This window comes from Osmia bicornis, chromosome 6 (genome assembly GCF_907164935.1).
Source record: "Osmia bicornis bicornis chromosome 6, iOsmBic2.1, whole genome shotgun sequence".
NCBI classification, from domain to species: domain Eukaryota; kingdom Metazoa; phylum Arthropoda; class Insecta; order Hymenoptera; family Megachilidae; genus Osmia; species Osmia bicornis.
Window position 1 is genome coordinate 5693328 of NC_060221.1, and position 20302 is coordinate 5713629.

The 20302-nt window shown below is 32.5% G+C and overlaps 1 protein-coding gene across 2 annotated transcripts in view; it reads left to right on the top strand.

The window, feature by feature from the left end:
- The first annotated feature begins 649 nt into the window (after positions 1–649).
- The window catches only part of LOC114878520, a 95463-nt gene continuing 75810 nt past the window's right edge, over positions 650–20302 (top strand). For both annotated transcript variants that reach the window (XM_029192433.2, XM_046286062.1), the window contains exon 1: positions 650–718. The gene's annotated coding sequence lies outside the window, so the exon portion shown is untranslated. The remainder of the gene's footprint in view (positions 719–20302) is intronic.

Genomic DNA, 20302 nt, shown 5'->3' on the forward strand with positions numbered 1-20302 from the left:
GTGTTCTAGATTTTCTACGTCACTTTTATACCAAACAAATAGAATTTTGGATTTAATCGAAATGCTTAAAATTGAATTCAGTAGCTAATAATTTGTGTTCCTTATAAGATTTTGATGTGATTATTAACTTTTCCTTTAGTTTTTCTTCAACAGCTTCAATTTTTAAAAGACTTGATTTTTAAGAAATTCATTTTTCCATTGTTTCCAATAAATAATTATTTATTTTCTTACGAAATCATTAATAAAAGTATAATAATTTTCTCAAATTCTTCCTCGCAATCAATCTTCATCCTTTAAAAAATAAACCAAAATTATTCCATTTTAGACAAACAATTATACAATTTATTTACATAATGATCAATACAAATTTGACTCGAGAAAAAATGAAGAATTTAACTATTTTCTACGATTTTGTTTATTTATCAACCCTCGTGGACACCCAGTATTTGCTTAAGTTTATTCGCGTATCTCGTGGCACCCTTGCGAGCCGTATCGCATCGCGTCCCGGCCCTTCTGTCCTGTTATCAACCCCGTGAAAACCACCAGCGATCTTCCTTCTACCCCCCGTTTATCATGTGTACATGCCGTAGGGAGGGTTGGAAAGGTACGTCTGCGCGATACGCAGCGAGAGGAAGCGAGCCTCTTTCGCGGCCGGTCCGACACGCTTTTCCACCCTCGACCACAGTCCTGCCGCACCGCCGCAACGTGCCACACAATCGTGAGTAAATTTCCTGCACACTGGCTGATCACACTTTCTCTCTTTCTCTTTGTTTCTTTCTCTGTTTCTGTCCCTTTGTGACGTGTCCTGAATCTACCCTTAAACCAACTACCGATAACTATTAATAATGATTTTCCACTCTCGTCGTGTTTTTTGGGGGTTGAACAATTTGAGCGAGTCGATTTTTATTCGCACCATGGTTCATCTTTTTTTTTTTGTTCCACCTTGGATGATTTGAGAGGAAAGTGACATAGTGTAAAAGGATCTGTGATGATTTAAAATATTCATCAAGGGCTAATGAGGGTTAATTGTGCTTCATTTTTTTTAAATTGATACTTACTGAAATTAAAATTTCTTTTTTGTTTTTGTCTGAAGTGATCGTGTTAAAGGGGCTGTGAAAATGTGAGGGCAATTTCAAATAAAAATTTTTTGTTTTATTTTCGGATAGGGTGATTGTTTAGGGTGTGCATATGTGAAGTCAATTTTTAATACTGATTAATGTGAGTTTATCTTCATTTCGAGCTATTTTTCATTTTACTGTTCAAACTTCCGTGAAAATTGAAATTTCTCTTTTGTCTTCATGTAGGATGATCATGCAAAAAGGGTTGTAATAATGTAAGGGTAATTTTGAATACATATGAGAGGTTAATGAGAATTAGCTGCATTTCAAAACCACTTTTTTTTTTGGAAAATAAATTTCCTTTATCTTTTTATGTAGAATAAAAGGGGTTTTATAAAAGGGGTTTTGAAAATATGAGGTTAAGTTTGAATGTTAATTAAAGATTAACGTAGGTGGACTACAGTTTCAGTATCTTCTTCTTTTTTTATTTTAATTGGGGTTTCTTTTAGAAATCAGATTTCTATATAGAGTACTTTGAAAGGAAAGTGATGATTTAAAAGCGACTGTGAAGATGTGAAGTCAATTTGGGTAACTGGTAAGGGGTTAACGAGGGTGAATGGAGAGGTAAAAGAGACATTTATGGGATATGAATAACTCGTGTTTTGGATGTTGTTTCTCCCTTGAAAAATTCAGTGAAAATCGATCCTGTGAATATACGAAAAGTTTGTACGGAGGGTATACAAAGTGCATCGACGTTGATTGTGGTATTTTTGAAAGTATGTCGTGTGACATTTTAAATGTCAATTAAATGTCAGTTGGAATTGATCACTTTTACTTTTGTTTACACCTTATGCTATTAAAACGAGATCCTAGTCACTCAAAAGTGTTAAAATTTATTTACAGAAAGGTGGTTTCCACGTTTGTTATTAAATTTAAAGATTCCAAATAACTTCAACTCCCTTTCCTTAGCTTAAAAAATATTGGGGGTGGTTTTTTGCTAAAGAGCATAACGGGTTAATTTTATAATTTAAAGCTAAAATTTCCCTCAACTTTATTGGTTTAATTGTTATTATAGTAGCTCCAAGGAAATTGTCCTCACATAAATCATTTTTCTGTATCATCCCTTAAAATATTAATCTTTCCTCTTAAATCATCCTGTACATTAATATTTCGAATGAATGGTGAGATTAATTAATTGATTTCCTTTTCAATGAATCGAAATATTAAGTCAAGGATCTCAAACGACAAGAAACGGGAGAAGCAGCGCGGTTTAAGGGTTGATTCAGCGTCACGACTCTTTATTCCGTCGTACGTATATTTAGTGTTCATGGAAGGAAAATCTCGTGGAACGACGAGGAAAAATCGAGCGGATAAGCGCGAACCATCGAATGAAGATTAATCTTTTTCCTGTCGGCTCTGCTTTGTCTCTTTCGAGGGTTCCTCTCAATGAGATACTTCGACGATCTTGATTGGACTGAACTTGTTTACCGTTTCTTCAATGATCTTCGCTCATTTGCTAGAAAATGAAACTAAAATCTGTTTTAAATTCACTCCAGTTGTACAACGATAATTGAACAACAATTGCTTCTTAACTATTCTTTCACTAACTGTTTTTTAATTTTCTCCCTTAATTTAGAAAATTGGATTTCTGTACCCATGTATTTCAATTTAAATGTCCAATCACGTTTTAAAGAAATAAAAACATATAGTTTGTTATTTTTGGATAATTGCTTTCGAACAGTTTTTTTCAATAACAGTTTTTAATTTGTATTTTTTAAATAACGAGTTAGACTTTTATTTTATAATAAAAATTTACAATAATTAAATGTAACGGGGATAAATTGCACTTCTTTAAGGTTTCATATTTTAGTTTTCTCTAATGTCAAAGAATATTGTTTTAATTAAAGCTACGTTTCTGGTCAATATCTTAGTTTCTTAAAATCTTAAAAATACCTTCTGAATTATTCAAAACAAGTATCGCAATCAATTCTATATTCAAGTTCCGATTGATTTACCTCTCGCTCGATAGTCACAAGTTATTGTCTCTGACCATTTCGAACGTTGTCTTTTTATAAATACCCGATAACCGATATTATAATTATACACGTCGGATTAAATATTATCCCCTGTGTCGAGCGTTCGATCCGTTTTCGTTGACACCAACCCAGGTTACGAAGACACCTTTAAAACGCGCTTTTCAACCGATTTTTCGCACCCGACACGCGGAGGTTTAATCGACAATGAATTTTTCAACGGAGTTAGACCGTAACTTCTCACGAAACAAATTAACTCGGTAGCTTGAAGCCCTGCAGAGCCGACAAGAATCAAAAACCGTGATTTTACCAACAGTCCTGGACCAATTTCAAATGATCCAAGAGAAACTTGGTTACCAGAACGAGATTATAGACGACGGTTGGTCGCTCTGGATCTACGGTTTTGCTTTGATACAAAGCAAACATATCGTTCGTGTCCTGGCTCTTCGTGTTCCATGAGATTTCTCCTTCATAACTCGACTCGGCAACTGTCCGCACCTGATTTCTGATGATGTCTGCGACAATGGAACGGACTGGTTTTATTATCAATCTCCTCGTGCGTTTGTCAACGTCGTGTAAAGTGATGTAAATTCTTAAGTGCTTTCACTTTCTTATTTTCTGATTTGATGCTTTGGAAGTGAAGTTAGAAGACAAGAGTGTACAGAGTGATGCAATGATGGTGTTTGGAAATTTTATGAAATTCAAGTGTTTGGTTTTGTTTATGTGGATCTTCGAGGAGTAGCCTTGATTTTATTTGGAATTTTGTGTGAACACGTGGTGAAATTTAAAGGTGATGGTTTCTTACATGTGACGTACAGGGACGGCCACGGTTATTAATCTTTTGAATCACCATTTTTACCTTTTATTTATTTTTTTGAATTATGTAAAATAAATTTAGGCATTCTTTTTGCTTGTGATATAACACAGATGAAGTATTGATGTAGACATTGGACGTGTTTACTGCACACTTCAATTTTACAAGTTTTAAATTAAAGATAATATTAAAATTTAATTTCGACATAAATTCAATTTATATTATGTTAGATTTAGTCTCCCATAAATGGGAGTATTTTTGACTAGAACGTTGATAAAGGGTTAATGACAACACCAATTTTCGTTTAAATGAGAAAATTCAAGTAATACTTAATGTCAATAGTTTGATTACATCTTTCAACACTATCATTTAATTACTCTGTATAATTCATTGTTTGCACAGTGTAACCTTATCAAAAGTTGTGGACGTGTGCATTTTAATGATATGAAATTGTTTTAAAACCACTAAAGGGTGATTTAACGTTTCCATAATTCGGTGCTGATTAAAATCGATTCCAACAATAACGATATCGAGTTATAAGATTGAAACGTATTCGTTAAATTTGATAGAATGAAATAGCTTAGATTGTGCATAAATAATGTAATTTTCTTGTAATTTAAACATAGTTGCGATTCCAGTTATTTTTGGCATATTTACAAAATTTCAATAATTATTTCTGGCATAAATCTAATTTCTTAGAAATTATAGAAAATTTCCAGCAAACTAAATTTCGTTAATAATTATTTTTAATATAAACCCGATGTTCTATAATTCTAAATTCATATACAAACACTAATTACCCTATAAGAATTTCTTTTTAAGCTTTCAGTAAATAAAGCTGCCATAAGATTATTAACAATTTCATCACGAATTATTAATTGTTCAGAATAGTTTCATTTACCATTTGAACGAAATGAAATTAAACGCAGACATTTGTCGAGTCGAATCCCAAAACGTGTACCCTTCCATGCATAGGAAATGAATTTCTGGCAAGGTGTTACCATACACGTGAGACGCGTCAGCACAAACTACCCCTGACCCCTTTTTTCTATAAATGTGAATCACGACAACCGACTAAGCACAAACGCCCACTATATGTGTGTTGTGTATGTGTAACGATAGCGAATTTATTTGTCCCTTTCAAGAGGATTATAATCAGGTCTCTAGAGAGAGAGACCTCATGTTTAATCGCAGGTGATAGGGTATTCGATAAAAAAGGAACAAAGAAGAATGGAGTCGATGCTTGGAGAATCTTTTTATGTTTGTTACAGTTTATTGGCAATTATTGTGTTGCATATTCGTAGACAGGGATGTTGAATTAGTGATAGAATTTCTTTTCAGGAATTACAGAAATTCTTCTGCAATGATCTTTATTGTTGCAAGAACAGATACTTTTCTGTTCATTGTAATGGCTGCGATCAACAAGTGCGTGATCTGTATCCATTCAGTTTGTTTGCAGAAATTGAATCGTGTACTATTTTCGTCACGCGAGGCTTAGAAATGTTTTTAGTTTCATATTTATTCGGTTCTGTGTCATTTTGATCCTTGGTCATTTTGACAAGTGTGTCTTGTAAATGGACTGGTGGGTTCGTATTACTTTCTAACGAATTTTTAAGTGAACTTCTAATTAGTTTTTTTATCAATAACAGAAAAAAAGTCCAAAAATAAAAACTAAAAAACACGAATTCAATTATGGGTATTTTTTTTTTTTAAATATTATTTGAAGGTATAATTATCAATCTATGTAGCAATTATGAAGGAGTGAAATATCTTTTACTGTAAGAAGTTTTTGGTTTTAATTACCATTTTAATATATCAATTATTTCGAAATCTGAACGCCTTCTGTTGGATGATCCCAACTACCCTCAGTAACGAAAGGGTTAAAGATGGGATGAAATTAAATCTTTCATTATAATCTCTGGAAAATATTAGATTGCAAGGAACAGTGATAGCGTGGACTACATTTGCTCGCCATTGTTCCTTGGAAACAATGGATTCTTCGCTTATTTCGATTGCAATCCCTTCGAGGGTTGGGTAGATGCTATAAAAATACGTTTCTCGTCTCGAACACAATCGAGCCATCTTATTGCTGAAACAGCTGCTGAATCGTGACACGAATCGCTGTCCAGATTCAAGGAAATCAGCGATAAACAAGCTGTTTACAAATATATGTGTATTTTGTGTTAATTTATCTCTATATTTCTTCGTGAATAATAGAAATATCTATTTTAATAGGAATGTTATTTGTCAGACTATTAATTGCCAAATGAATATTTGCAGCATATTATGGGCCTTTTTAATAATGTTTTCGGTTTAAAATATGACTCTTTAAGCTATCAATTTGCAAGTTAATATTTAAAAAATATCATTTGAATGCCCTGAAATTGCCTAAAAGCCTTGTTTCACCATCTTTTTTATTTTTCTATTTTGAATATTTACAAAGTAGGATTGGAGAACGTTTTCGTTTTCCCCTTTTACACAGTTTTACGACAAGATTTCGTAGGATTTCGATCGTGCAATTTCATGGATTACCGCGGTTGGAACTTTTTCCTTCCGGAATGATTATCTTTCGTGATTGGAGACCTTGAATGCGTATGGTAATTTTCTGGATCCCCTTCCGCCACGATTGCATCTCCTTCCGGGAGACATCGGTTCATCGATTTTCTCCCCTGTGAAGTGAAATCTGTTTGAACCCCTTTGCTTTATAACATCGTGTTGCTTCTAAGAGGCTATCGTTTTCTTATCACCCTGCTATCATTTCAGCTACGTAAATTTTATCAGATGAAAAATTCACTTTTTTTTTCTATAATATAAAAAGTACATCCTTGTAGCACCAAATAAAATTCTATAAGGAAGTATTATTAACAGATAAACAATTTTAATTTGCAAAATGTTTAGGAGATATCTACTTAAAATTTTTGCCATTCTTTAAAAGAGGAAATCGAATTTTATTTACTTTAATATTTTAATCTTGAAACATGTCTGACATGAAATATCTTTCACCTGAGATTTTTTTCTTATATTGTATCATCCCCGTTATGAATCGTTGGCGGTACTCGTTGGCCGATCGTTAATTTCAGTTCAGAACCCGATATCGTCGTCAGTAAATCGCATTTCCGCTCGTAATTCACTTAACGATCTCCCACGGTGTCGTTAATTATCGATGGTCAAAGTATCGAAAAGATGAGAAGCCGTGTTGAAATTGAATAACCAGCTGCTAGATCGTACACCACTTTTTTTCTTCCTTCTTCTTCGTCGGGCTGTAGTTTCAAAAAGTAATGTTGGGTTTCCTGGTAACAATTTTTCTATCAAAAAATTTTTTTGTATTTTAGTGCAACAAAATTTATTAACACTTTGTTTTTGCATAGTTTATTAATGATTTTAAAAAGTGCAATTACGAATATTTTTTATTAACCTGATAACATTATAAATTATTTAAGAACAACCTTAGTATTAACCCTTGAACGAAGAACCACGGAGATAGTAATAATTTAAATTGAATTCTATTCAGCACTCTTATAAATATATTTTTTTCTAATACATAAAAATTTTCCATTAAAAAATTTTAGTCAGCATTCTTTACGCAATAATTAATTTTTAAAAGTCATTCTTCTTTTCAAAAAGTATTAAGTTGTTTCAAATCAAATAAGCTATCGTGACATATCAATTAATTGTCTATCAATCAATTGATCAGTCTCTCATTTTTTATTTCGAGTCTAAAAGAAACGATTATTGCTGATACCAAAGCTTCAGTGGGGATAAAAAAACGTTTTCCTCGATCCTGGAAAATCGAATTTCTTTTTAACAAAAAAAAAATTGTTCCGTTGTGGTTTCCGTTTCGATGATTGGACAGACGGTTTTATACGCCACGTGTGCGGTACATGAAAGGACGTTTGTACAAAAGGGCACAACTAAAAACGAACTGTTTTTGACGCTATTGAAATAATACTGAGGGCCATATCGAACAAGTTCGAAAAATCGATACAGTAATACAGTGGGAAATAGGTCACAGTGATTTATTTAATTCAAAAGTGGACGATATTTTTTCATATTTTTATTTTATGCTTTTAGAAAATATCAAAAAGTTCAATTATTTGCATCTCTGTTTCCAATATTCATTTTTTTCCATCAAATACTTTGAATGAACATTTTTAATATCTACAATGGTTATTTAAATAATATCGAAGAATACATATTTTGTACTGCTTGATGAAACTGCTGATTTATTTTTAACGGAGTTTTATTTTTTGGTGAATTTAGTTCTTTCAGTGACAGATAAATATAGGTAAATTTTAGAGGGAATTTCGATGTTTGAAGACTCTTTCATGACAGAAAAATACTCAAAAATTAGAAGAATTCAATTTGAAGTAATCAAAATAGGTAGATCAAGAAAGCAGGATATGTTTGTTTTAATGTTATTTCAATTCTTCTTGCAAATGTCTGATGTTTACAGAAATAAAAGTACCTACAGTATTTTAAATGTTTTGAATAAAATCGTTATCAAAGTAATCTTCAAATAATTTAAAAGAATTTCAATTAAATTATATTTAATTTTTTATTTCAAATCAAAATAATTTTCTCCTTTGAAAAAAAATTCTTCAAGTTTCTATCTCTCAACAAGTAGAAAATTGATTGGAAATTATGAAATAAGCAGTTTCATTACTATCTGCAATATCAAAAGCTCATTCTACGTTGCTTAAATGGAATTTTAATCTTCGATCTGATTGTAATAATTTCCCAGTGAGGTCTGTTCAATTATTCACGGCTCCATTAACCACTTAACCTCCAGATACGTAATATTACGTTGACATGCTTTTAAATAGGGATCTTAAGTGGTTAAAATGAATACACGAGCTCTAAGAAAAGAACGATAAAGGAAGTATGCACGATCTTATTAAATTTAATTGATCTAATTGATTTCCCTTTTTGGTTCGACTGAGTGCCAAGTAACAGGAACAAATAAAGCCTCAAATTTACTCAAAGCTACGGATTTACGTAACCGACAGAGATTTGCTTGAAGCTGAAAGGTTTAATCTGCATCAAGATGAAGCGTTTAATTATCGCAGGACAGAATGATCGACCTTGTTACGCCTCCGAATGTAAACGTCTTTGATAGTAACTGTTCGACAATAATAATTCTAAAGCTGAGTGAATCGTAGCTGAAACTGTTCCCTGAGTAATTTAGAGAATAGAGATACACCTTATTGTTCCAGTTTTATTCATGTTTTTCTTTGATTCTTTTAAAATCTGGCTTAAATGAGAATTTTCATTTTAATAAATGATAATATAATTTCTTTATTTTATTTAGTCGTGCATAGGTTGCAGATAAAGGACGTAAAAAATAAATTTGATAGTGATTTTGTGATTTTATTTTCTATAAATTCATTTTGGAATTATGGTTATTTGAAATTGACAAGTTCTGATTCATCAAGTTCCAGTTTGCCAAATTCCAGTTTGTCATCAAGTTTCAACTTACCAATTTCCACTTTTTCACATTCCAACTTGAATAGCCCGAATTGTCAAGTCGCGTTTTCATGTATTATTGTCACACAATATTAAAGCTGGATATCTAAGGTTTATTTCTTCTTTCCTCGCATCGGTTATTCCATTACACAGAACTGATAAGACGGAGAACCATCGTAATAGACAAGCTATTAACTGAAAAATAGTGTTTTGCGATTGTCATCATCTGCTGGTTGCTTTATGGTATTCACTTTATTTGGTCGAAAAGTTTCACTCTGAACAATCGGTTTTGCGCTGACAGCGGTTAGTTCACCGCTGAAATTCGTCGAATCGATTTAGTCTCTAAACTTTGTTGAGGTCCATGCTATATAACAAGTAACTGTTACCGAAACACAATGGACCTCTATTATCGGAACTTTCATTATTCGTGTATTTCACCAGCTTGAACGTATCTTCTTCTGTTGCGTTGTATTTCATTTCCCTTTGAAACTGGTACAATTTCATATATACACATACACTGCTTTAATTTAGCATGATATATGTTAATAAGAACGTGTTCTCATGTATATATTGATGAATTAATTATCGAACGGGTATTATGTAAATGGAAGCAGAGTGGTGGAAATTATTAAAAACAAACAGCGTTAAGTAACGGTATTATTATTGGCAATATTAATTAATGCTGGTGAATTATTAACTATTAAATTATTAATCATTAATTGTTGCTTGATTCTTTTATATAGGATTTATAAGCCATTAATTACAAATTTAGTATATTTCAAAATTTTACATTTTTAAGAGTTTAACCCTTCTTTATAAAACGGTCCTTCAAAATTTCAAGTTGATACAATTATTTTGCGAAAAATATTGCGAAGCGTATTAGTTTGCAATCATTAATTTGGTAAACTGGTACTAAAACCAAATAATGACTCTTTGGAATTAAATTGGGAAATTCGAAGGAAAAAATTAAAATTGGAATGAAATTATGTCAAAAATGACATTAAAATCACGTGTGAAAAGTTTTGCGTCAGATTAAATTCTTCGTGCTTTCAAGATCAGGTTTTCTATCGTTAACTTTCCATTCCACTGGAAGGAAATTAAAGATGATCGCTTCTGATTTCAGTCATTTACATCTGGATCTGTTAGGAATCCTCATTCCTCTTTGAAACGTTTACCATTCGGTTGCTTTGCAATTCGAGATTTTCGTAAAGAATCAAGCGCGGGTGTTTTATCGAGAAAATTCAGCTGATTCAATTAATCAGAGAGAATACGAGATGCTTTCAAGACCGTTGATACCATATCTCGGAAACGCGATATCCTCGATGGCTGTTTGATTAAACTTGAGCCTGCGACCATCGTTTCCGGTGCGATACAATTTTCAAACGTCTCTTCATCTCTCAAAGGATGAATCTTCTTCTCTTTGAACAGTCGTTCGTCCTGATATTTTTCCGCTAGTTTAACGCGTCAGATCAATATTCAATTTTATTTATGTAATTTTTATGTAACTTAAAAAAAATTTCTACTGCAAGGTTGGAAGTAAATTATAGATTAACGGATTAAACATTGCGCCTTAACTACTGTTCGTAATTTAAAAAAGAAGACATACAAAATTTGAATTACTTGCAACCTAGGAAGCTTATAACTTTATTATTATTATTTTAAAATAAATTTTGGATGGTTTTGTTCTTCAAAATTAAAAAAATTCGAGTAAGCATAATTTTTGAAGCCCATGGTATGGATTTTTTTATCAAAAAAGTAATTAAAAATTATAGAAAGCGAGAAAATTAATGTCTTTTAATAATATTTTCTTGCAAATATTTTGCATTTATCTGGGAACAAGAATTTCTTGATAAAATCCTTCTATTATAATCAGATGAAAAGGATTCAAAGAAAAAAGGATTTTGTGATATTATCCTGATCCTTGTCTTAAAACGAAGCGAGTGAATCACTATGCTTAATTTATAGCCAATCGATGTGTCTCGTTTAATTAAATTTTTAAGGGTATGAGGTAATTCTATGCTAACAAAGGGTGAAATTGCTTTACTTCAGTAATCTTGTCTTAACAATCACCTTAGAAGCAAGTTGTTTAAATTTCTACGAGCTGTTTGTACGATATTCCAGTCAATTTTGGTACAACGAGGCAAATTCAATGATTATTTTTAATTAACGTTTTCAAAATGATGTGTTATAAGGAAATCCTTAATTAAATTTTAAAGTCTCAAAATTGTGTCTTCATAAATAGCCCAGGTAACTCTGGATCATCCTACTAATAATATATAGACGATGCACATGATTTAGAATTACATTTTTTTATTTTAGCACAAATAAAAGTGCTCTATGTCCAGAAATAGCAGGATTATAACAATGTACCATAGACACCTTATATTCTCGACCAATAAATAGAAGCGTTCACCGAACGAAGGATATCTTTCTTCGTCTCAGACTCTCGTCCACTTCTGATAGAGGATCATTTTACCATCACGTTCATTCGATATAACCTTGTATATAGAGCCCTCGAACGTCGAAGAACCTTCTGGGCCAAGTTTTCTCTCTCAACAGGTGGTGGTCGTAGTTTAAGAGAAAGTGAGACGAGAATATAATTCTCCAGAGATCCAGCCCTGTTATGCTCGTTAATACTCTGTCACGATAAACTGAACAAGTTTCGTTAACAGTCGACAGGTTAATAATTATCACGTTATAAATGTTACACAATACCAAAGGTAACATTAAATTGGATTTATGACATGATAGAAACATAACGGTATCGTTTATGGGATTTTCAGTTTATTAACCCTTTCGTTATGATTGGAAACTGTACACTTGCGATCGAATCAGGCTTTCCCTCCCTTGGACTCCCGTCTCATTCCGTAGGCATCTCCGGGGAGAATAAAGATGAGAATTTTATAACATTTGATAATTAAAAATTATATTATTTTGCTTTTAAATCGTGCAACATTTTGCAATGAGTAATCTTTGAACGTAGTTGAATTACTGAAGCAGGAAAGGGTTAACCTTTTACTCGTGTCATAGATTACAGTACAATAAACTGTACACGTTTGATACGCAAATTTTAGTAAAACTTCATAAATATTCGAATACAGAATCGTATGAAAAATTCATGAGAAACATAAAGGTCGAAAATTACAAGAATTTCCAACCGTTCGATAGTCAAACAGTAGTTTCATAAAATATGCAGAAAATTATCTTCGTTATTTCCTTAAAAAGGGCATAGATGAACTGAAAATGTACATGTAACATTTGATTTAATTAATGCATTTCATATAAGATTTGTATTATATAACGAGATTTTCTCAAAGAGGCAAATGTTAAAAACAAGAAACATGTTAAAATTAAATTAAATTAAAAATTCTGTTATGTTAAATTATATTTTTAATAAAGGTCTGTTTTAATAAAGCCTTTCATGGCATGAACAGATATCGCAAAACGGGAAATCTCATTATCAAACAGAACAAACGCAAAAGTAATTTTCTTGCGATCAGGATATAAGTTAGGTTTCAGTATCAAAGATTTTTGATCAAATTCGGGAAGATCAGAGATATCAGTACAATATCACGTTAGCGATAATAATGAATTTTCTCTGAATTCACTTGTATTCTTTCATAACGTCTCTCGAGTCCTTTGATCTTCACAGAATGAAATCGTGTGACGTTACTTTCTGTTCTCGGATTACACGGTTAAAAAGTGGCTAATAAGGAATGTTTCCTCTGTGGACTGGACGGCAGGGACATAACGAAGCAAACGCCCGTGTCGCAAACGCTTTTCGCGAAATTATTTTTGCCAGATGGATTTAAACGCGATAAAGATTCGTATGATAAAAGTATCTGTTTAAACACAACGTTTTTGTGCTCGACTCTTCCACCTTACTGCTTAAAAGTACTTTTTTTCTTTTAGTTTTAAAATGTCTGTTAATATTCCATGTTAAATCTTTTGAGAAGATGAGGGTCACTCTTTGTGAAATTGGGTTATAATCAGTAAAATTTTAGTATACAGTTATAAAAGGTACTTTTGCAAATAAAGGATCCTGTAAGAAAGTGAAATTTAGTAAATACATCAATAGTGGAAATGTATACTATTTTAAATAAATATATTCATTTATTATATGATGCATCATTTGCTACACACATTTAAAATATAAAAATTATGGAAGTGATTTTGTTGAGGCATAGAATGATCATATGCTGATTTATTTTTCATTGTTTAGTTATTCATTTTTCCAATTTATTCTCAATTTTAAAGTAGATATACATTCATTTAACGCTGGTATCAATAATCTAAAAATTATGTTATTAAATTCATAGTTATAAACGAATCCATATAGAAAGAGTTAAATCACATTTTCACTTGTTATAATTTTTGAAATAATTAAGGTGGTAGTAGATAGTGATATACCTTGTATTTTAGAGACACATTGTTCTCATAAATATTGCATCCAAGTATTTCGCGAAGCAAATTGCACTTAAAATTTTGAGATACCACGAAAGAAGCGTGTTCGTTTCGAGCCGTCAAGACGACGTCTCAGCCAATTCGATACGTCGATTATAACGCAAATTCATTTCCGTGACACGCTATCGAAAACCGATATTTCCGTCTCTTTATGCGGTCACCGTGAATTCTTTACAGATACGATCGACACTCTTTATATAGTAAGGGTCAAAACTTTCTGGGCTAACTTTGCAGCAGAATAACGAGGAAAACTGTTATTTTTTTAATGCAGGGTGGAAAAAATAATAGTTGGTTATTCAAATATTCTAAAATCCTAAAATTTTGAAATTCTAAAATTTCTTAATAAATTCAAAGGGTTAATTTTGTAATTTAATAACAGCAATCATACTGATCTCTATTATTTTATCCCATTTTCTTCTTTCCGATCTTGTTTCCCAAAATGTACCAATGCTTGATCCATTGTAGTGTCATATCACGTTATGATCCATTCTACTATACGAACATTATCAGATTCGATGGATTTTCTCTCAGGCTTCGATGTGAAAGAGAAACAAATATCCATCATGAAAGATCACCCTTCGTAGAGTTTTCGATGAAGAGGGTTGAAGGAGTACAATATCAAGGGACAGCGCGAAATTATTCATAGATTAATCCTCCGAGTACTTCTAAAAGGGATAATGTAAAAAGTGCCGCGAACAATTCACTGATAGTGTTATCGGCCATTAATCTTGATTTCCTTGGGACGATAATCGTAAACAGAAGGAGACCACCCCTTTCTTGCGTGATCATTGTCATTCAAGGGATACCACCTTAAGTTGTATCCAATTTGCATGTCGTTCATGTAAATGCACCCTTTTGTGTTTTATTATTATGAGGATCATTTACATAATTAAAATTAACTCAATTCTTATCATTTTTTTTTCTTATAAACCTTATAAAATAGTATTGATGTGAAAAAATAATTTTTAATAAAATAGCTACTGTTTAAAAATGCGTTTATCTACATATTATACTAATTTCAAAATTTGAAGGGATATATTTAAAAAAGTGAAGAACTATAAAAATTTAAGAAATTTTAAATATTCTACGTGTATATACGAATTTAAGGTCTTAACATTTCTGAGCTTAAAGTGTACAACATGTAGCGAAAAAGTTAGAATTTCATTTAGGACAGATGCTTTTCGGTGTCGCGTAGAGAACAGCAATTTATACATATATTCAGCATCGAGAAACATGTTTCCCGACCCATTTCCGAATTCCACGCGTTCTCGATGGGGTCAAGTGCCACCATGGAGAATGTAATCGTCGAAACGTGAAGTGAAGCTACTTCGATGAAGCGACGCCAGCATTTCACGTTTGACATCTACGATCAGATTACTTTTTTACGAATTTTATACGTATCGTGAGTCTTTTCGAGGATCCAATGGCTTACCTCGTGGTTTTATTAACAATATCATATTTTATTCAGTATTATATGTTAAGAATCTATATTTTATCCTTTCGTCTTAATTACATTATCTTATTACGACTTTTGTGAATTCATTATTTTAGCAAATTTATAATTTTTATTGTTGACAAGTGATTTGTCCCTTTGTCAGCCTTTAGATTTTATAATTCATTATATTTTGTACACTTCTTTTTTAATTTTTAAAAGTAAAATAATTTTCACTAAATTTCACAACAGGGTGGGATTAAATTCTTTCAAGACTTACATTTTCCAAAATGTCCCTCGTACATAGAAGGGGTTAAAAGGTTAGCAGGAATTTTCTATCCGCAACGATGACACTTATTGTCTCTCCCCAGTTTTTCATCCCCTTTTCTCCCACTACTTTCTGTGTCGTTCAATGAAGTTGCTTACACAATAGCCGCATTGTGTAGGCTCTGCCAGCTCTCCAACCCTGTCTGCTCTACCATCTCCCTCTTTCGCTTCCTTTCCGGTATATACCTGTCATTCTTTCGCTCGTTTGTTCTGCTACTAGTCGACGAGCAGTTCAGAACCAGCCATCGTCAGACGTAAATACAATATCGTACGATGGTTTCAGTGAATTCGACAGTCCAAGTATCGAGCTGCCGCGAGCGTGAAGTTCGCGAATTCCAGCGAATAAAAGTATTAAATAGGCGTGAAAGTTATTTAATTCGATGTAAATGAGAGTTTTTTTAAAAATTCATTGAATTAGTTGAGAATTTTTATCAGAGGAAGTATTTTGTAATAGGATTGATTGCTATGGGTGTCACTGATGAAGGGTGGTTTAAATTTAATGTAAAAAGAAAAACATAAGGGAAATTTTTAATAACATTATGGTCACGTCAATAATGTAAAGGAATATATTAAAAGTTTGAATAATTGAATACATAATGATTATTATTATAATGTATATTCTGTATCAAATGGAGGATTTTGAAACCTAATGGACAGTCAGCTATAATTTCATAACATAGAAGTATTGTAAAATAGCACCTATGGTACATCAATTTGAAGCTTAAGGTTTGATGAATATGTGTATACAAAGGTTTCATTAATAGTTTTAATCGATTAGTTTAACGGTCGTGCGTCGTTATTCCTAAAAGTGTCGCAGTAGTTAAAGCAAAGCTACAACATCGGCAAAAACTACAGGAATTTGTTTCATCGTTACACGTCCGCGTGTTGTATTTCGAATCTCTTCAGGATTCGATATCATATCTAATAGTCGATTTTATAAATGATTACTTTGTAATTAAGTTTAATCAACTTTGACGGGGATCATAACAATTAATGGAATAGGTTTCGGTGTGCTGCTTGAAAGATCGAATATTCATGAATAGTCGGCAACGTTCTATCGAATAAATAACGAAGTGACGTCAAATAAAATTCATTGCTGGATCGAGAGAAGCTGCAGCTTCGAGAGGCTGTTGCAAAATCGATACGCGTTTGCCGCTGGTGTTTTGTTGCGAGTGTGTTTTATACGGGCATTATAACTATACCTGGATAAAAATAGATGCACAGGGTGATCAGAGATTTGTGGTACACTTGATGATGCATCCTTTGAAAAACGAAAAAGAAAATATTACATATCGGGAATATGTAAATTTATGAGCCTCTGTTCAATTCATCCTTTAGGTTTCTGTAGAATTGTATCTTTCAGATGTATAACAATTCTTTCACATCTTAATGATGTGTGTTCTAATTGTTTTTTTATTCTAAGCAGTTAAATATTAGAAATTATTATTTTAATTATTTTTAGCTGAGACAATTACAGAATTGTTTCGTTTTTGGTTGCTTAAATAACTTAGAGCTTATGTGTTGATTTAACATTTAACAAAACTCGTCGATGATCCGTGCGAGCAAAGCACCTGAAGCAAAAACGGTGCTGGTTACGTTTTATTAGAGCGATGGAAGGCCATGACTCGTCCTTCACGCTTATTCTCATCGGTGGAGAATTAATCTCGAAATAGACGCCGCGGAGCACATCGACCATCCTCATCAAACCATTAAATATGCACGATTTTTCGATGCGCATCATGCTGCTTTAATTATTTTAAAATTTTGTTGAAAAAGAATATTATACTCGAGTCACGTAACATTAACTTGAACTTGTGAAAATTTAAAATAATTAATTAATTTGATGAACTAGATAAATAAAGAAACTTAGCAAATTTTCAAAATATAATTAATTTTTTGCTAACATTATAAAATAAATTCTTGAGTGACTTGTGAAATTAATTAAAAATTTCGTTCTTCTCAAAATTCATTATAGACGTTCTATTAACTGGATAAAAAGAAAGTCGATTTTCCTTTAATACCTGTCAATTAATTAATTAAATCAATTAAAAATGAATCCTTCAAGCAAATACAATAATAATATAATTGACAGTAAAAGTCTTTCAGTAAATTCATTATAAAGTTTCCTATGAAAAATCTTTCGTTCGTATGATGTGCTAACTATTCTCTATTTCTCAATAAACAAATTAACAAAAATTGCAAACTGAGATAAATGAATTGTAGTATTGAAAAATGACAATTTAATATAATTAATAATTTTAATTTCAACATGACTCATTTAGTTTATGAAATATACTTTCTTCACTATAATTATATAAATTAAAAAGCTTTGAAACTTGATTTTCAGCCAGCACTATCAAACGTTATAAAACTTTCTAATTGCAAACTCCTTCATATACTATCAGTACTCTCTGAATCTCGTCCATTAAACGTGAAACGAGGCAGTGATCCATGTGGGTGGGAGCGTGCGCATCGCGAATTTTCAACCGACCAGACGCACCATGAGAACACCCTGTCTGGCCGAAGCATCGCGTTATCGTCGTAGTTGACCCAGTTCTACCGAGCCGGTGACCCAGTTCCAGCTTTATCCAGCGTCGATCCGCTTTGCCACGTCTATGTGTGCACGCGTATACACGTTTCTTGCTACAGGCATGCCCTGTTGCGCGCTACTAACCGCCCAGCCAGCTCGCGAGTGCTACGGTATATAAGGGTAACGTGCAACTCCACTGTACACACAGCCAACAGGTAGCTGCGCCCTGGCCCATATAAATAGATACAGCCGGGATCATCCCTGGACCGACTTGCTTTACCACCCCTCCTTCTCCTATAACCTTGCTCCTTCTCTATCGTTTTCTCTGCTTTTCTCTTTTTTCACAAAAGTAAACATACGACTGTTGCACCGTTTCATTCTTCGATGATGTGTGTTTGTTTGAGTTTGATTCAATCCTTTGGGATTTTTCTTTTCTGGGTTTGACGTTGTTGACTGAAATGTATTAGGTTTGTTGAATGTAAAAGGGTAGGTTTTGAAGTGTCGAAAGTCTGGTGTGATTTCATGACATAAAAGTATTGTGAAATAGCGGTATGTTAATTTATAGATTAAGGTTTGATGAAAATTACTATATAAACGTTTCATGAATACCATTACTATAAATTGGCTGATCCTTCGTCTAAGGATATTTCAACCAATTTGCAACTCATTATTCTTCCTTAGTTAATAATCTTCACTTCAATGAAGAGCCAACCATTTTGTATTAATAATATTGATGAAACATTTAGGAACTCATCTTCGTCAAGCTTTAATAAAGCTTCAAATTAATATACCACGAGCGTTATTTGGTGATACTTTTCTGTCATTAAATTATGTCAGAACGTTTACGTTTTGAAGTTCATTATTTGAAATGTAATAATCTAATGTAAAGTTTATACATCAGAAGTTGGGTCAATTTTGATCCAAACTCCCCTGTATTTAAATTTCCAAATGAATTTATAATTCATTTAAATATTATCAACATTCTAATTCTGTCATCCCTTTTTCTAAAAATCCTCTCTGTACCTTAAGAATACTTTTCACCCTTATTCCATCAATCCTTGCACTACCAGTGATTTACTAAGAGTGCAAGCAGAATGATTGAAACTGTTTCGCAGAGTTGTTCGACTAAAAAGCTTGCAAAGAAATTCGAGAACTGATCTGTACTCGAATAAAATGGCCCAGAATTCTTTGAACGAAGCTTCCTTTAAACCCAGAAAAGATCTAACAATTTCTCGTTCCTTTTAGCCAACGATTCGACGGACCTCATTACGTTGTATCCGAGGGTTGAAAAGGCAAACAGGAAATGAGTGGAAATTTCGTACACAATTTGAGAGAATGGTGAAACACACTGTGACTGTTGATTCGTCTGTTAGAGCACAATTTATACCGACACAAATTAAATTAAATGTTTTTCATTGAGGTGTATTGTTGGATAATTAATCGGAACACTCTCTGTCAATTGCACGCTTCCCTCAAAGCAAAATTTAAAAGCATCGGGTTCATTTCATAATATAACGATGAAATTATATTTGAATTTCTACATTTTTTCATGCTTTTCATTTATAAATGTTAGTTCCGTATGAACAAATTCAAGAGCCGTCATATAAATAAAATACTTCTACATACATGCATGCACTGATAGCTGGAATCTCATTATATAAGAACTTCATTAATTCAACGAAATTTGAAATTCATTATCGCAGCACGAAGCATTGTTTCGAAGGATTAATTATTCCAGAAATCGTTCCAAGTTTCCCCGACTTTTAATCCTCAAATTTCTCATCGAAAGTACCAAACTACTAAATCATCCAACGTGCTCCGCCCTAATTCCCCACAATCGTAATCCTTGTATTACGATCTACCAGTTGTCAACGTTTCTCCATTTAGTCGTCCAAAATGAACTGCATTGTTACACCCAGCTAGCAATAAACTTGGAATTTGGAAATTCAAAACTTTCAAAGTTCCAAGATTCAAAAATTTCAAAATTGTAATATTCTAACACTTGCCACTGTTAATGCTAAGAGGCCTGGCTCATTCCCGAAAAAATTTCTAGTTTTACCAATGTAGTTTAGTTGCAATATAGTTTTGAAAATATAAATCCAACGCCTACATTTCATTTGTTAACATTTTTAGAAGCCTTTTTGAGCAATTGTACATTAATCCTTTTGTTCTTTGAAAGCA